Here is a 12,488-nt window from a genome sequence, read left to right as displayed (position 1 = left end):
GTATGATAGAATTAGGAAATTGGCTGGCGCAAATTTGAATCAGCGAGCACAAAACAGGGCTGATTGCTGGTAGAGGCCTTCGCCCTGCAGTTGGCATAAAAAAATTAATAGGATGATGATTTATTTATTTATTTTCAAAGCGGAGCTGGATCTTTCTTTGCCTCTTCCTCCCTTTGTTGTGGCGTGTGTCTTGCCGAGTAAACGACTTCGGTCACATGTGAATGTAACTGAATAGACATGCAGAACAAGAGGGAAGTAGTCGGCTACAGAAAAGTGAATGACGAGTCGGCAGCAGAAGCAGCCAAGTGTGGGCCCAAGTTGAAACGGAGACCGCACCTGTGTCGAAACATTTGCGTCACTTATGTTGCATCTGCATGATCGCCTTACGTTTGAATAAACATTGCATTTGCATCATTAGCGTTACATTTTTGTATTTACATAAGAAAGGATCTGGGGGGGGGGGGGGGGTTACGTTCCACAACCGCAATCTGATCATGAGGCGTGCCGTAGTGGGGGGCTACGGATTAATTGGGCCCCCTGGGTTTCTTTAACGTGTACCCAATACACGGTACACAGGCGTGAATTGACATTCCGTTTGCGTCGTTCTGGACAAATATTTCCGTCGATCGTTAGCGTTACGTTCGAATATTTGCGCAAATATCAATGAAGCTTCGCTTAGCACAGATTCCTACATGAGAATGGGATTTGTAAACTTTATTTCTTTTTTCTTGAGCGAGGTGCAGTGTTCGGTTTGTTTTTAACAGTTCTGTGAGCTGGCTGCCCTGCAAAGCTCCGCAGCCACCAAAAATTCTGGTCCACAGACCCGCCTTACAAGCGAGGGGGTAATGTTGTCCCGCATGCTAAGTCACTTACTCCAGAACGTAATTAAGAACGGAACAGAATAGAGAGAAGTATACAGCGACAAGAAAGTTAGAGAGGGACTATTTGGTATATCTACAGCGCAATTTTCTCTGGATATTTCGCCTGCCGTGCAGGTTACAACGATCTTTTTTTTTTTAGTCACGTGCGGCACGTAACACAAGTCTGCTCATTGAACTCGGTTACTCGGAAATCAAAATGCAAATTTGGCTAACAAAATTTCTGTAATCAATTTTTAGCTAATTACTTTAGCGCACATATTCCAATATGTGAATTGAAGCCAGTCATTTCGCAAGGCATATTCACTTGGAACGAATTTTGAAGCCAGCGCCAGCTTCGACATCGGCGCTGTAAAACTTGGGGTAAAATTGCGCTGTTGTATCACTTACTTTTCAAAAAAGCGCTTTTTTATTTTTTGTGCACTGAACCTCAAATATTACTAGAACAATGCATTTCGTCGCAAACTATGGGAACGCTTATGTCGAAACTGGTGTCATCCTCAGAATTCGTTCTATGTAGATATGAAGTCAAATATCCATTTTTATTTCTTGCGACAATAATGTCCGTCTCTCAGAGCAATCCAGCTCAAGTAGCAGAATTGCTCTACATGCCACGGGTGATTTTAAAAAATTCTGTTAAAGAACTAAAAAAAAATTACCGACGATTACGTTACTTCCTAATGCGAAATTTGAGCGCAGCAAATAAGCTGTTTCACCTTTTCGATAGATTGAGGCAAAGAAATCGAGCAACACATGTATGCGCTATTACAGAATTTTTTTTTATTTTTCACACGTATTCCTTTAACAAAGACTCCACTAGGTAAGCTTCTGCTTCGGCGGCACGCACCTCTGGATTCTGACGGCGACGGCGCTGGGCCTCTGCTCTGGCAGCTCGTTTAGCAGCAGCAGCAGCAGACGGAGGACTTCCATCGGTCGTCTCGCTCATGGCTCAGAAAGAACTGGCAGATAATTTCGCAGTGGCGAACGGCAGCGGCAATTTCGGCTCGGGCGGTGCACATATACAGATCCGCCGCCACCGATCTGGCTCTCTGATTGCCACCGCACAGGGCGAACGGCAGCGGCAATTTCGGCTCGGGCGGTGCACATATACAGATCCGCCGCCACCGATCTGGCTCTCTGATTGCCACCGCACAGGGGTTGCATTGGAGGAGGAGCGAAGAAAGGAATTAAGTTCGAGCCGGCGCTTTGACAACCGGAGACTCGCAGGAAGAGGGGGGAGGGGGGCGGCGTGTACACCCAGCGGCAAACGATGGGGGCAGAAGCGCGCGCAGCAAGCGGACAACACGATAAAGGGAGGAGGGAAGAGATATCAGCGACTGACTGATGCCGCTGACGCCGATAGTGAGTCAACCCCAGCTGCGGAGTTGGTTTCAGGGACAACGCCGCCGATGCCGACACAAACAATATGATACCCTCGCTTCCGCAGCGCTAAGAAGCAGGTCTAGCCGTGGGAAGGTGGTCACGTATTCGTCGACGTGCCGGGGCCTACGTGAAATAACCGGCGCGTCGGCAACTGAAGAGCACCCTATCCGCCACACAAGAACAGGGGGGGGGGGACCCTTTCCTCCTCTTTCTGCATGGCGGCGACGGTGTTCTATGCAGTCACGTTATCTTGACTCTCTAGCGGCGTCAGCGGCATCCAGCGGCATCCAGCGGTATCAGTCGGTCGCTGCTAGCGCTGGGGGGATGAAAGGGGGGCGGAGCTGGTTACGAGGCCGACGACAACGCCGACGACGACGCGAAACCCAGGAACGGACGCCAAAGAGCTGCGCTCTAAAAAAGGTTGTGGCGATTCAGCGATAAATGCGAGATAAATACGTTAGCATTACGTCACATCTCTTGGAGGTCCCGGATCCACGATTTAAACCGCGTTCACCACATTGCAAAGTGTTGTTCAGGAACTCACTTGACGCACATCCTATCTTTCCGAAGAGGGAAGTGCAGCAACTGACCGTCACTTGCACTATATATATATATATATATATATATATATATATATATATATATATATATATATATATATATATATATATATATATACTAACAACGCATTTGAATAATAACACCACCGTAGAATGAGAGTGTGCCAACTTGCGGGCAGCACAGCTAGGCATTGTGCCCACGGGTCATTGTTGCTAGAGTGAGGTTGCACAAATTTTCATGGTCCCCGCTTTTGTCCACGGGCCAGTATGGAGGCGTTCTTGAAGTGGACACAAAATTTGTTCCCACCTCCCCCAACCTCTCAGGCGCGTACGCCGATATCTGGCAGGTACAGATTTGGGCGCCACTCGCGCGCCTCCCTCGCGAAACGCGTTCGGCAGGGGAGAGAGAGAGAGAGAGAAACCGTATGGTACCAAGTGTTTCGGTTACAGAATATTTTCGTCCAGAAATAACATTCGCTTCCTTTATAACCAGACCTTCATTGCATCGTTGTTGAGTTGATTCGATACAAGGACGTAAATGCCCCTAATTCTTTCTATTATCTCCAAGCGCCGTCTACGTCCAAGGCTCCTACCCCGTCTTCTATATATATATATATATATATATATATATATATATATATATATATATATATATATATATATATATATATATATAGAAAAGAAGTCTTTATTTGCTATGAATTTGCAGGCTTGTGGCTGTCACTCGGGTTTGATATCTGCAGAATTATTCGGTGAAGGAAGAATCAGCTTACAATAGAGATTATATTAAATCGGAAGCCATAGAAAAACTTGCCAACATGTGAGTGAGCATGCCTTAATTGCTTTTCCCGGGGCGTGTGACTTGGATTTGATAGTTTGTCTCGTCTGCTCTGGTTTCTGTTGACGCTGACGTCTGTGGTGTAAATTAGCCACAGGGTCATAAGAATAAATTAACTCTTGGAAGTAATTTTATGTGTGTATGTGCCTTTAAAAGAAGTTCACGCAGAAACTACATTTTCCGTAGTGCATTTTCCATAGTCTCGTCCGTTCCAAGCGCTCAGTAAATCTCTCCGCCACATAATGCTATGTTATGTTCCCCGTCGTCCTCCACTCACACAATTTCGGATCGAATTAGCTTGCAATCGCGGATTCGTGCAGTTAATCATGATGATATTAGCGCTGGTACTTTAGTGATGTAACTGGTAAGATGGAGTAGCGAAAAATATGCGGATCCTAAGAACTGTGGGAATCGATGTAAGCGAAGCTTTCTGCGCTGTTCGCGTTGATGGTGATGTTGACGGCGCATGCTTAATTTTTTTTTCAACTTTTCGTACAACACGAGATTGGTGAGTTGATGTTAAACGTTACATTGAGTGCACCACTGCTGTTTGTCTGGGTGGTACACAGAACACACAGGGAGAAGTGTTTGCTTGAGGCGTTGTTTTGCGCCATTGTTTATAATCTCTGAGAAGCTTCAGCATTGTCATTGCCTCAGATGGCACATCGCGTTGGGGCAGAAGCAACTACAAGCGAAGAATGGCAAGCCTGACTCGCTCGTTTCGCAACTGCGTCGGTTCTGCCCGTTCTGTGCCTCCTCTCCCTCCCCCCCCCTCCTATCTGCCATCCTGTCTATCCCTCTGGACTTGCACGTTAGTAGAAAGCTAAGCGCTGCAATTTCTGCACTGCTTTCACGGGCCACGGATAATTACAGCTGTCAAGAGGCTAATGCGGCGACGCCCAGCGAACTGCAGAGGGCATTGTGCACATTCGACGCGATACAGCGTACTAGAGTTCTAGAGTTCTAGTACCATGCAGACGCAGTACAAAGTCTAAACGAGTTTCTCGCGTCGCCTTTACTCTCTGCCGCGCTCCTGACATGACCCTCCCCCCCTTCACCTCCCCCCAACACGGTGTGCCAGGCAGCAGCAGCAGTAGTGGGAAAGTCGAAGGAAGAAGAAAATAAAGCTTGTTCGTTCTACGGCAGTCACCTTGTCCAACTGAACAGCAGTGGGCGAACACATGGGTGAACACGGCGTTCCGACATGCGGGGAGGGAGGGATTAATTCTCAGTGTTCGCAGGTGCGACCGGCGCGCCACGCATCTCGGAGGCCACGCCCTGACTTCGCGGACGTGCCCCTATCGTTGTACAACTACAACAAATTCATCGTCGCCTCAAACAAATAATATTCGCATACTTAGATAGCCATCGTAGAAGAGCTCTGCGGGATTTTTTTTTCTTTAGATCGGCGCGCACATTGACTGCCCATGGCCTAAGAGCCGGTTGCGAGTATGACAAGCGACGTGGCATGCACGCGCCCGGCCGACAAGAGAGGCCCGCATTTTCGCCTTCGATCGGAGCTACGCAGGAAGAAGACGGACAGTTCGATTCTCACGGAGGTGTGAATGTGACACGCCTGACGCATGCGTCGCCGACTGCATGCGTGAACATCCGGCATGGTTTGTATACGGGTAACGTGAGTCCGCAGGAGAAAGCGCGATATGTGTGCGATGCATCGAACCTGCACGCGGCGTAAGCTTCGTGCTGTGCTGCGAAGGCCCTTCGAGGGATCCCACAAAACTGTCACGAATAATCCTCGGTGTTGTACCTCCCTCTAGTACATTGACCTAGCATGTGCATGCAGTTTTAGGTGCATGTATATATATATATATATATATATATATACGACGTTATTCACTGTACTTGAACGCTGGTTGCTGTAATTGCAAGAATTCCCGTCCAAGAGCCCTTATTGTAGCTATCGTAATCCCAACAAACGTAATATTCCTGTATACATACCCAGCGCAGACCCGCAACACGGGCTATATGAAGGACACAGCGTTGAACTGCGGATACGTGCTTGTGTACGTCTCGGGAATATGAAAACTATACTGTGTAATTACGCTCCGTCTTGGGGAGTGGCCGCATTGAACATAGGAGTGATGTATGAGAGACTGCCATCAGCCCTCTTACCAAATTACCACATAAATGAACTTTTCTTTCTTAATCTTAGCCGCTTTATAGGACATAATCAGCAAAGTATGCCCTTCGTAAAACGGATAGCAATTTAGCGGCGTAGCACTGATGCTTTTGTCAGAGGTACGCCGAAATTTTGTTCGATTTCAACCCGCCTGTAGGCAGTCTTTACTCTGCAAGCGCACTTATGAAGTACAAAAACTGGGCAGCCGTGTCCGTACTATAGGTGTTCGCATGCAGGGGCGCTGATGTAACGCATTGCGCGCGGCAGCTGAGAAACCCAGGCTTGCGGAAAGAGCCAGTGTGCCGGCGTTCGCATCCGGAGCAGCTGCATGGCAACGCCGAACAGCGGACGTCGTTCAGCTCGTCCAACTTGGGCGCCCTTGCCTACGCAGCGGGCCGATGCCTCTGCGTAAGAGGAGAAATGCAGAGGCGCTTCGCGTCAGCTTATACCGACGCAGGGAAAGCCGAAGCCCGCCGTGCTGTTTCGAGGCAACTGATGCAACGTGTTGTAAGCGTGGCATACGTCTTCGAGGCTTGCTCGGAAGGTGCATCGAGAGAAAGTGAGGCCGATAGGTCGGGTGCGGACAAGACAACCCTCGAAAGGGTTGCTGGTGTACTATGACCAAGTGCGTATGGAATAAACGGAGGACCACTTTGAGATCCATACCGAAGTCTTGATTGTTGTCAATTTACTGTAGAGAAGTGCTTGGGCAAGCGCCAACGAATACTCTACAAGCTTTAAGACGTGTTTTAACGGGCAGTGTCAACTGTACATGATTATTGGCACCAATATTCTTTCTATGTCCTGGTACTCGTTTGCTCGTTCGTACGATACGTTATTTTGCTTTCAAAGCTAAGCTTTCTCTTTCTTTATTCCATTTTCACTAACTTCGCTGCAATAGGTTGATTAGAGAAGAAAGATACGAATGTCTAATTTTTCGAATTTCGCGCCGGCACACCACCGTGGCGTCACTAATTTCAAAGTACTTTCTCACGTTCGGGCGTTGTGCCTCAGTAAAAGTTCCCAAAACTTTGTGTTGTTGGTTGGCTATATTATAGCACAATCCCTACTGACACTTAGCTATAGGCGCGAACAGACGCCACCAAACTCCATGGCCAGGGCGAGGTAATGCGGAGACATCAAGGCTGCGTGGCCACCTGCATTTTGCCTTTTTCTTTTCTGGCTTACTAACACCAATGCACTTATTCGTTTTTCAGAAACGTAATTTCCGAATACAGCCCCTTTAACTCTATTTGATTAGAATGTTCTACTCCAATTAATCCGTTGGACATAACGCTGTAATATCGGCTGAAAAGGCGCAAACACGTCTACAATAACGTTTCATGTTCGCCTAGTGTACGTCCATTGCTTCAATCCATGTCACGTGTGCCTTCACCGCAGGAATCAGGAGGCGATGACGAAGGCGGGTGTCGTGATGATGAAAAAACGAGGAGAAATGTATTTACATCATTTGTACAAGGTGGTGACTCGATCAGAGTCCAGAGCGGTTATGGGGACCAGGACAGCCTTGAGTAACCTCCAGCCAACACAAGGCCTCTCCCATACTTCTCCAACTACCCCGGTCATGTGCTAATCATGTACACCCTCTCCCATAATTAATCCCGAGGTTAGAATCAGCGAGCGCCAGAAAGGCAGCCATAGAGAAGCGTCGCGCAAACGATACTAAACAAGTTCAAATAGCAAATTAAATTTCAGACCCTAAACAAAGTTTAAATGGTAGTGTGACTAGCGTATTGATCAATTTCGTTTCTATCGCGTCTCAAGAAAGACGCAACTCACGCAGCTCTGAGGCAAACAATAAATACATTGAGATCGTTTAGAACACAACAGACGAAAAAAAAATATCTCTTTATGTTCCTTCTCGAGGCATAAACACCTAGCAAACGACATAGCTCACGGGTCGGGCTACTTTCAGCCAGCTTTGCCCTTCCCCATCGAAACGGCCCCAAGACCGCGGTCAGTTTGGTCACGGCACGGTGAGGTTGTTATTCGAAGAACTGGGATCTTTCCCCGGCAAAGAGTACCGTGTACCTCAACTCCGCCCCTCCGAACTAAAAATTCCACGTATCTCGTGATTCACAAGTCGCCAAAACGAAAGAAAAGGGCGACCCTCTGGACCACGGGATTCGTCACAGCGATTGAAATGGTCGAAGGGATGAGTGCCACGTGCCGAGTTTTTCGTTCGGTCAGTGCCGGCGGTGGCGCGTGGATGGAGGGGCTGTAAGTGCCACGTGCCAGTGCCAGAGCCTCTAATGCGAAACGTACTGGGCTCTGCTGGCCGCGCTACATTAATGTAATTCATAGAGTGGTATTTAAAACCTAAAAGCTACACTCTGTCTGCGCGCAAAACATTTGAAAAAAAAATGCTTTCCTAACGCGAGCTGTTAAAATGAAAAGTAATACGTTCCTAAAGCTAACAAAAAGATGCCTCTCGTATTAATTACAAACAGAAACAATAAGAAAGAACTTATGGATACGCCCAATTACAATTACTTTTTCTTAATGCACGCTCGATTGGGTCGTCGACTGACTGCCTTTGGGCCACGCTGGGCACAAGAGGTGCGAGACCTACACTTCTCTCTGCCGTCACTTGCCACGAGGTGTGCTCGCGGCTTGCTGTCTCGTCCCTGAGGGGGAGAGAAGTGGTTCATGAAGGGATAAGGAAAGGTTGACGCTGTTTTCTGCAGCCCTTGCGGTAGCACGGCTTAGCGTCAACAGGGGTAGGGGGATAGTGGGAGCAAAGGAGATAGGAAAGTAGAGGGTTAAAGTGTCGCCATGGGCAGCGGCTGAGCAGTCTGGCAGGAAGGGCCCAGTGGGTCCGGTAGGAGTGGTGATCTTGTGAAAGGCCAGGGGGCGGTGATCCAGCAGGAGCCAGATGGTTGGGGCAGGTCGAGTAGCCTAGATTGGTTTGGAGAGCCGTCAGGCTATCCGTCTTTGCAGAAAATCCTAGAGTCTCGCCGAGAGCCCCGACGAGTCGAGGTACTCGACGACACTTAGGAGGGCGGGTAGCTCGCTACGACCAGGGAAGAGGACGTCTTCCTGCCGTGCAGAAGGAAGCCCCAGGCGTCGGAACTCCTGCAGGAGATGGTCACGCTGTTGCAGGTAAGCAGGGCAGGCCAGCAGGAGGTGCTCCAGGGTCTCGGGCTCCCCACAGGAGACACAGGCTGGAGAGGCGATGAGGCCGTGCCGGTGGCGGCGAGCACCCGTCCAGCAGCAGTCAATCCTCAGTCGCAGAAGGAGGGAGGTCTCCTTGCGTGCGGGGCCGCGCTGTGGTAGTGGTCACGGAGGGCGGCCCAAAGACATCCGCTTGTCCGGATGGCAGGCCAGCAGATGGCGCCGAAGCCTGTGGCTTGTGAAATCATTGGCTGTCACTGCCAGGCTGGGCGAGACCACGCAGTGGTGGGCACGCTTTGCAAGTGCATCTGCTTCCTCGTTGCCCGGTATCCCTACGTGGGCTGGAAGCCAGTGCAGGGACACTGAGCAGCCCGCCTCCTGGAGCGCCATCAGCCTTGTCGAGAGCAGGGCAACCCCGAGGCTGGCCCTTTCTGGCCTCTGCAGGCTGATAAGTGCCGCCTTGGAGTCGCGGTAGATGGTCACTGGGGTCACTGGCAGCTCCTCTGCCGGTAAGTCCACAGCCAGGTGAAGGCCTGCTACCTCTGCCGCTGTTGACGTCGCATGGTCGGGGAGGCGACACTGCTTGCTCTTCCGCAAGGTGGGCACCACGCAGGCCGCAGTCGACGAGCCTGTGTCCGGCATCACCGAGCTGTCAACGTAGATCTGCAGGTTTCCTCCGTGGTCCTCATGCAGGAGTGAGGCAGCCGTCTGTTGAAGGGCACAAGTCGGGGAGCGCCGTTTTGAAACGCCGGGCAGCTCTGTGGTGATGGGTATGGGTGGTCTCTGGGGAGGAGGCGGCTGTGCGTTGTTCGCTGGAGGCCTCCCAATCACCTCTTCGTACAGCCCACAGAGTCTGCCCATCTGTGAATGGGGCCGCGAGCGCAGTCGGGAGAGCAGGGCACTGCCGTCTGGTCCGTGGTGGAGGCGGTCAACATGGCGTAGCCCCTGCTGCAGGAGGAGGAGTGACAGGGGCCACGCTCCCACCTCGGCCAAGGTTGCAGCGACTTAGGAGCTGCGGGGAGCGCCCAGGCAGAGCCTAATCGCGGCCCGATGCTGCAGCTCCAGCTTCTTGAGACGGGCAGGTGGTAGTGCCACAATTGGGAGGGCGTACTGCAGGCGTGAGGTGGCTGCTGCATCGTACAGCCGCAGTGCCCACCCAGTGGTACAGCCCTGTCCTCGGGCAAGAAGCTGGGAGACTGCCTTGCGGACCCGGAGGACCTGGACATGCAGGGTCTTGACAGCAGGCAGCCAGGACAGTCGGTGATCAATGCGCAGCCTCAGGTACGTCACTGCGGTGCTCCAGGGTAACTGGACGCCTTCCAGGTGCAGCCGGGGTGCTGTGCGGCGGGCGGCTGCTCTTGGGTGAAGCAGCATGGCCTCCGTCTTCCTTGCCGAGATGGCAAGGCCAATGCTGCTCAGGTAAGCAGCGGCGGTGTCGAGAGCTCTTTGCAGGGCCGAGCGCGCGCAGAGGTGGTTGTGTGGTGGGCTTCGCACCCACAGGGCGATGTCGTCCGCGTAGATGGAGGCACTCACCGGATAGTCGGGGTCGAAAGGCAGCGCAGCAGAAAGCCGGGCCAGGGCCCGGTTGAACAGGAAAGGGCTCACCACTGACCCTTGTGGGACGCCCGCTGCCACCGGCCGAGGGGAGCTCCTCGATCGGCCCACTCGTACCCTGAGGGTGCGTTCCTCCAGGAACGACAAGATGAACCGCCGCAGATTCCCGTTGATGCCAAGTAGATCCAGGGCCTGCTGAACGACTGGGTGGGGCAGGCCGTCGAAGGCCCCCTTGATATCGATAAGCACCAGGAGAACGGCGTCACCACAGGCCTTGGCCTCTTCCAGCGTGGAGACCACGTCCGCGGTGCATCGGCGCAGCCGGAACTCCGTCTGCTCGTCGGCCAGGAAGCCACGGGCACGGGCCACCCAGTCCAGTCGGACCAAAGCAATGGCCTCCATCACCTTGCAGGCGGTGGAAGTGAGGGAGAACGGCCGGTAGTAGCTCAGGTTTCCAGCCGGCTTTCCGGCCTTCAGGATGGGGGCCACGATGGCTGTGCGCCATGACTCCGGCACCTGCCCTGACCGCCAGATGTCGTTGTAGCAGTCGAGCAGGCGCTGCTGCTCGCTGGCGGCCAGGTTGCGGAGCATTTGGGTCGTCACTCCGTCGGCTCCTGGTGCGCTGCGGCGCTTCCCCCTCTTCAGGGCCACTTGGATCTCATGCAGCGTCAGTGGGTCCTGGCAGATAGCAGTAACCTGGCTCGATGTCCACCCCGGGTGGTGGTTGTGCAGGCAGCTAGGCAGGCTGGAGGAAGGCTGTCCTACCGGCAGGATGGCTGCAGTGCGTGGTACAGCCGGCGCGAACTGGTCGGCGAGGAGCTCCGCAAGGACCTCTTCGCTGACGCCCAGCGTGATGGCAGCGGCGAGGACAGGTTCTAGGATTGTTCTCCTGCTGGTGAGAGATTTGAGCAGTCCCCAGGCCAGGGGTCCCCTGGACCTGTCCTCGATGGTAGAGCAGAGGCTCCTCCAGCTCTGACTCCTCCTGCGCCGGGCCTTGCGTCTGCAGCGGGCATCCGCGCGTCTGTACTCGGTCCAATGTTATGCCTTGCCCGTCCGGATTGCTCTGCGCTCCATACGGCGCCTGGAGGCGCGGAGGTTGAGCAGGTGGAGGTCCGGAGCGGGGGTATCTGGTTGGGCAGAGCACTGAATGGTGGCAGCCTGAGCACAATCCGCGATGGCGCTGAGGAAGTCACGGCCATCGTCCAAATTGCTGCAGTGCTTCCGGAACAGGGACCAGTCTGTGACGTGGTAAGTTCGTGACCTAGGCCTTCTCCCAGACCCGAGGCTGATCATAATAGTGAAGAGGTCAGAACCCCATGTGTCCGGAATTGTGGCCCAGGAGTAGGAGCACTGCTCGGTGATGAGGGTGAGGTCGATGGCCGTGCGAGCTCCGCGGCGGACGTAGGTAGGCTCCCCGGTGTTCAAGATCAGCAGGCCAGCTCGGCTGATGGCGTCTGTGAGGCCTTTGCCTAGGCGGGTGCAGCTGCGGCTGCCCCAATCCGTGTGGTGTGCGTTGAAGTCACCGCACAGGACTGCATGCCCACCGAGGCGAACAGCCAGCTGGACGAGGCTGGAGGGTCCCACGGCTTTCCTGGACGAATGTAGATGCTCGCCACAGCCGTGTCCTGGCTGCCAAGGCGTACGGTGACGGCACATGACTCCAGGGGGCCACCCGCGATGTCAGTGACAGGTAGAACAGCATGCGCCAGGGAGCTGCGGACGTAGATTGCCGTGTGTGGCTTCCCTGTCTTGTGGGCTCCATCTAGGCAGGGTGCCGCAGTGCAACTACGTGTGGCACAGGTGGTGGCGCCCGAGTAGCCCGTGTAGCCGGGGAGCCGCAGGTTTTCGGCCACAGCGTATACCTCCTGCAGTGCGAGAACGTCGAAGTCGCACTGCAAGAGGTACTCACACAGCTCGCCGTGCCGTCGCCGCAACGAGTTTACATTCCTCTGGAGCACCCTCGGGCGGCGGCGGCGGGACCTCGATGGGATGCTAGCCAT

Source organism: Dermacentor variabilis, chromosome 2 (genome assembly GCF_050947875.1).
Source record: "Dermacentor variabilis isolate Ectoservices chromosome 2, ASM5094787v1, whole genome shotgun sequence".
NCBI classification, from domain to species: domain Eukaryota; kingdom Metazoa; phylum Arthropoda; class Arachnida; order Ixodida; family Ixodidae; genus Dermacentor; species Dermacentor variabilis.
Note: the sequence above shows the minus strand (reverse complement) of the source record.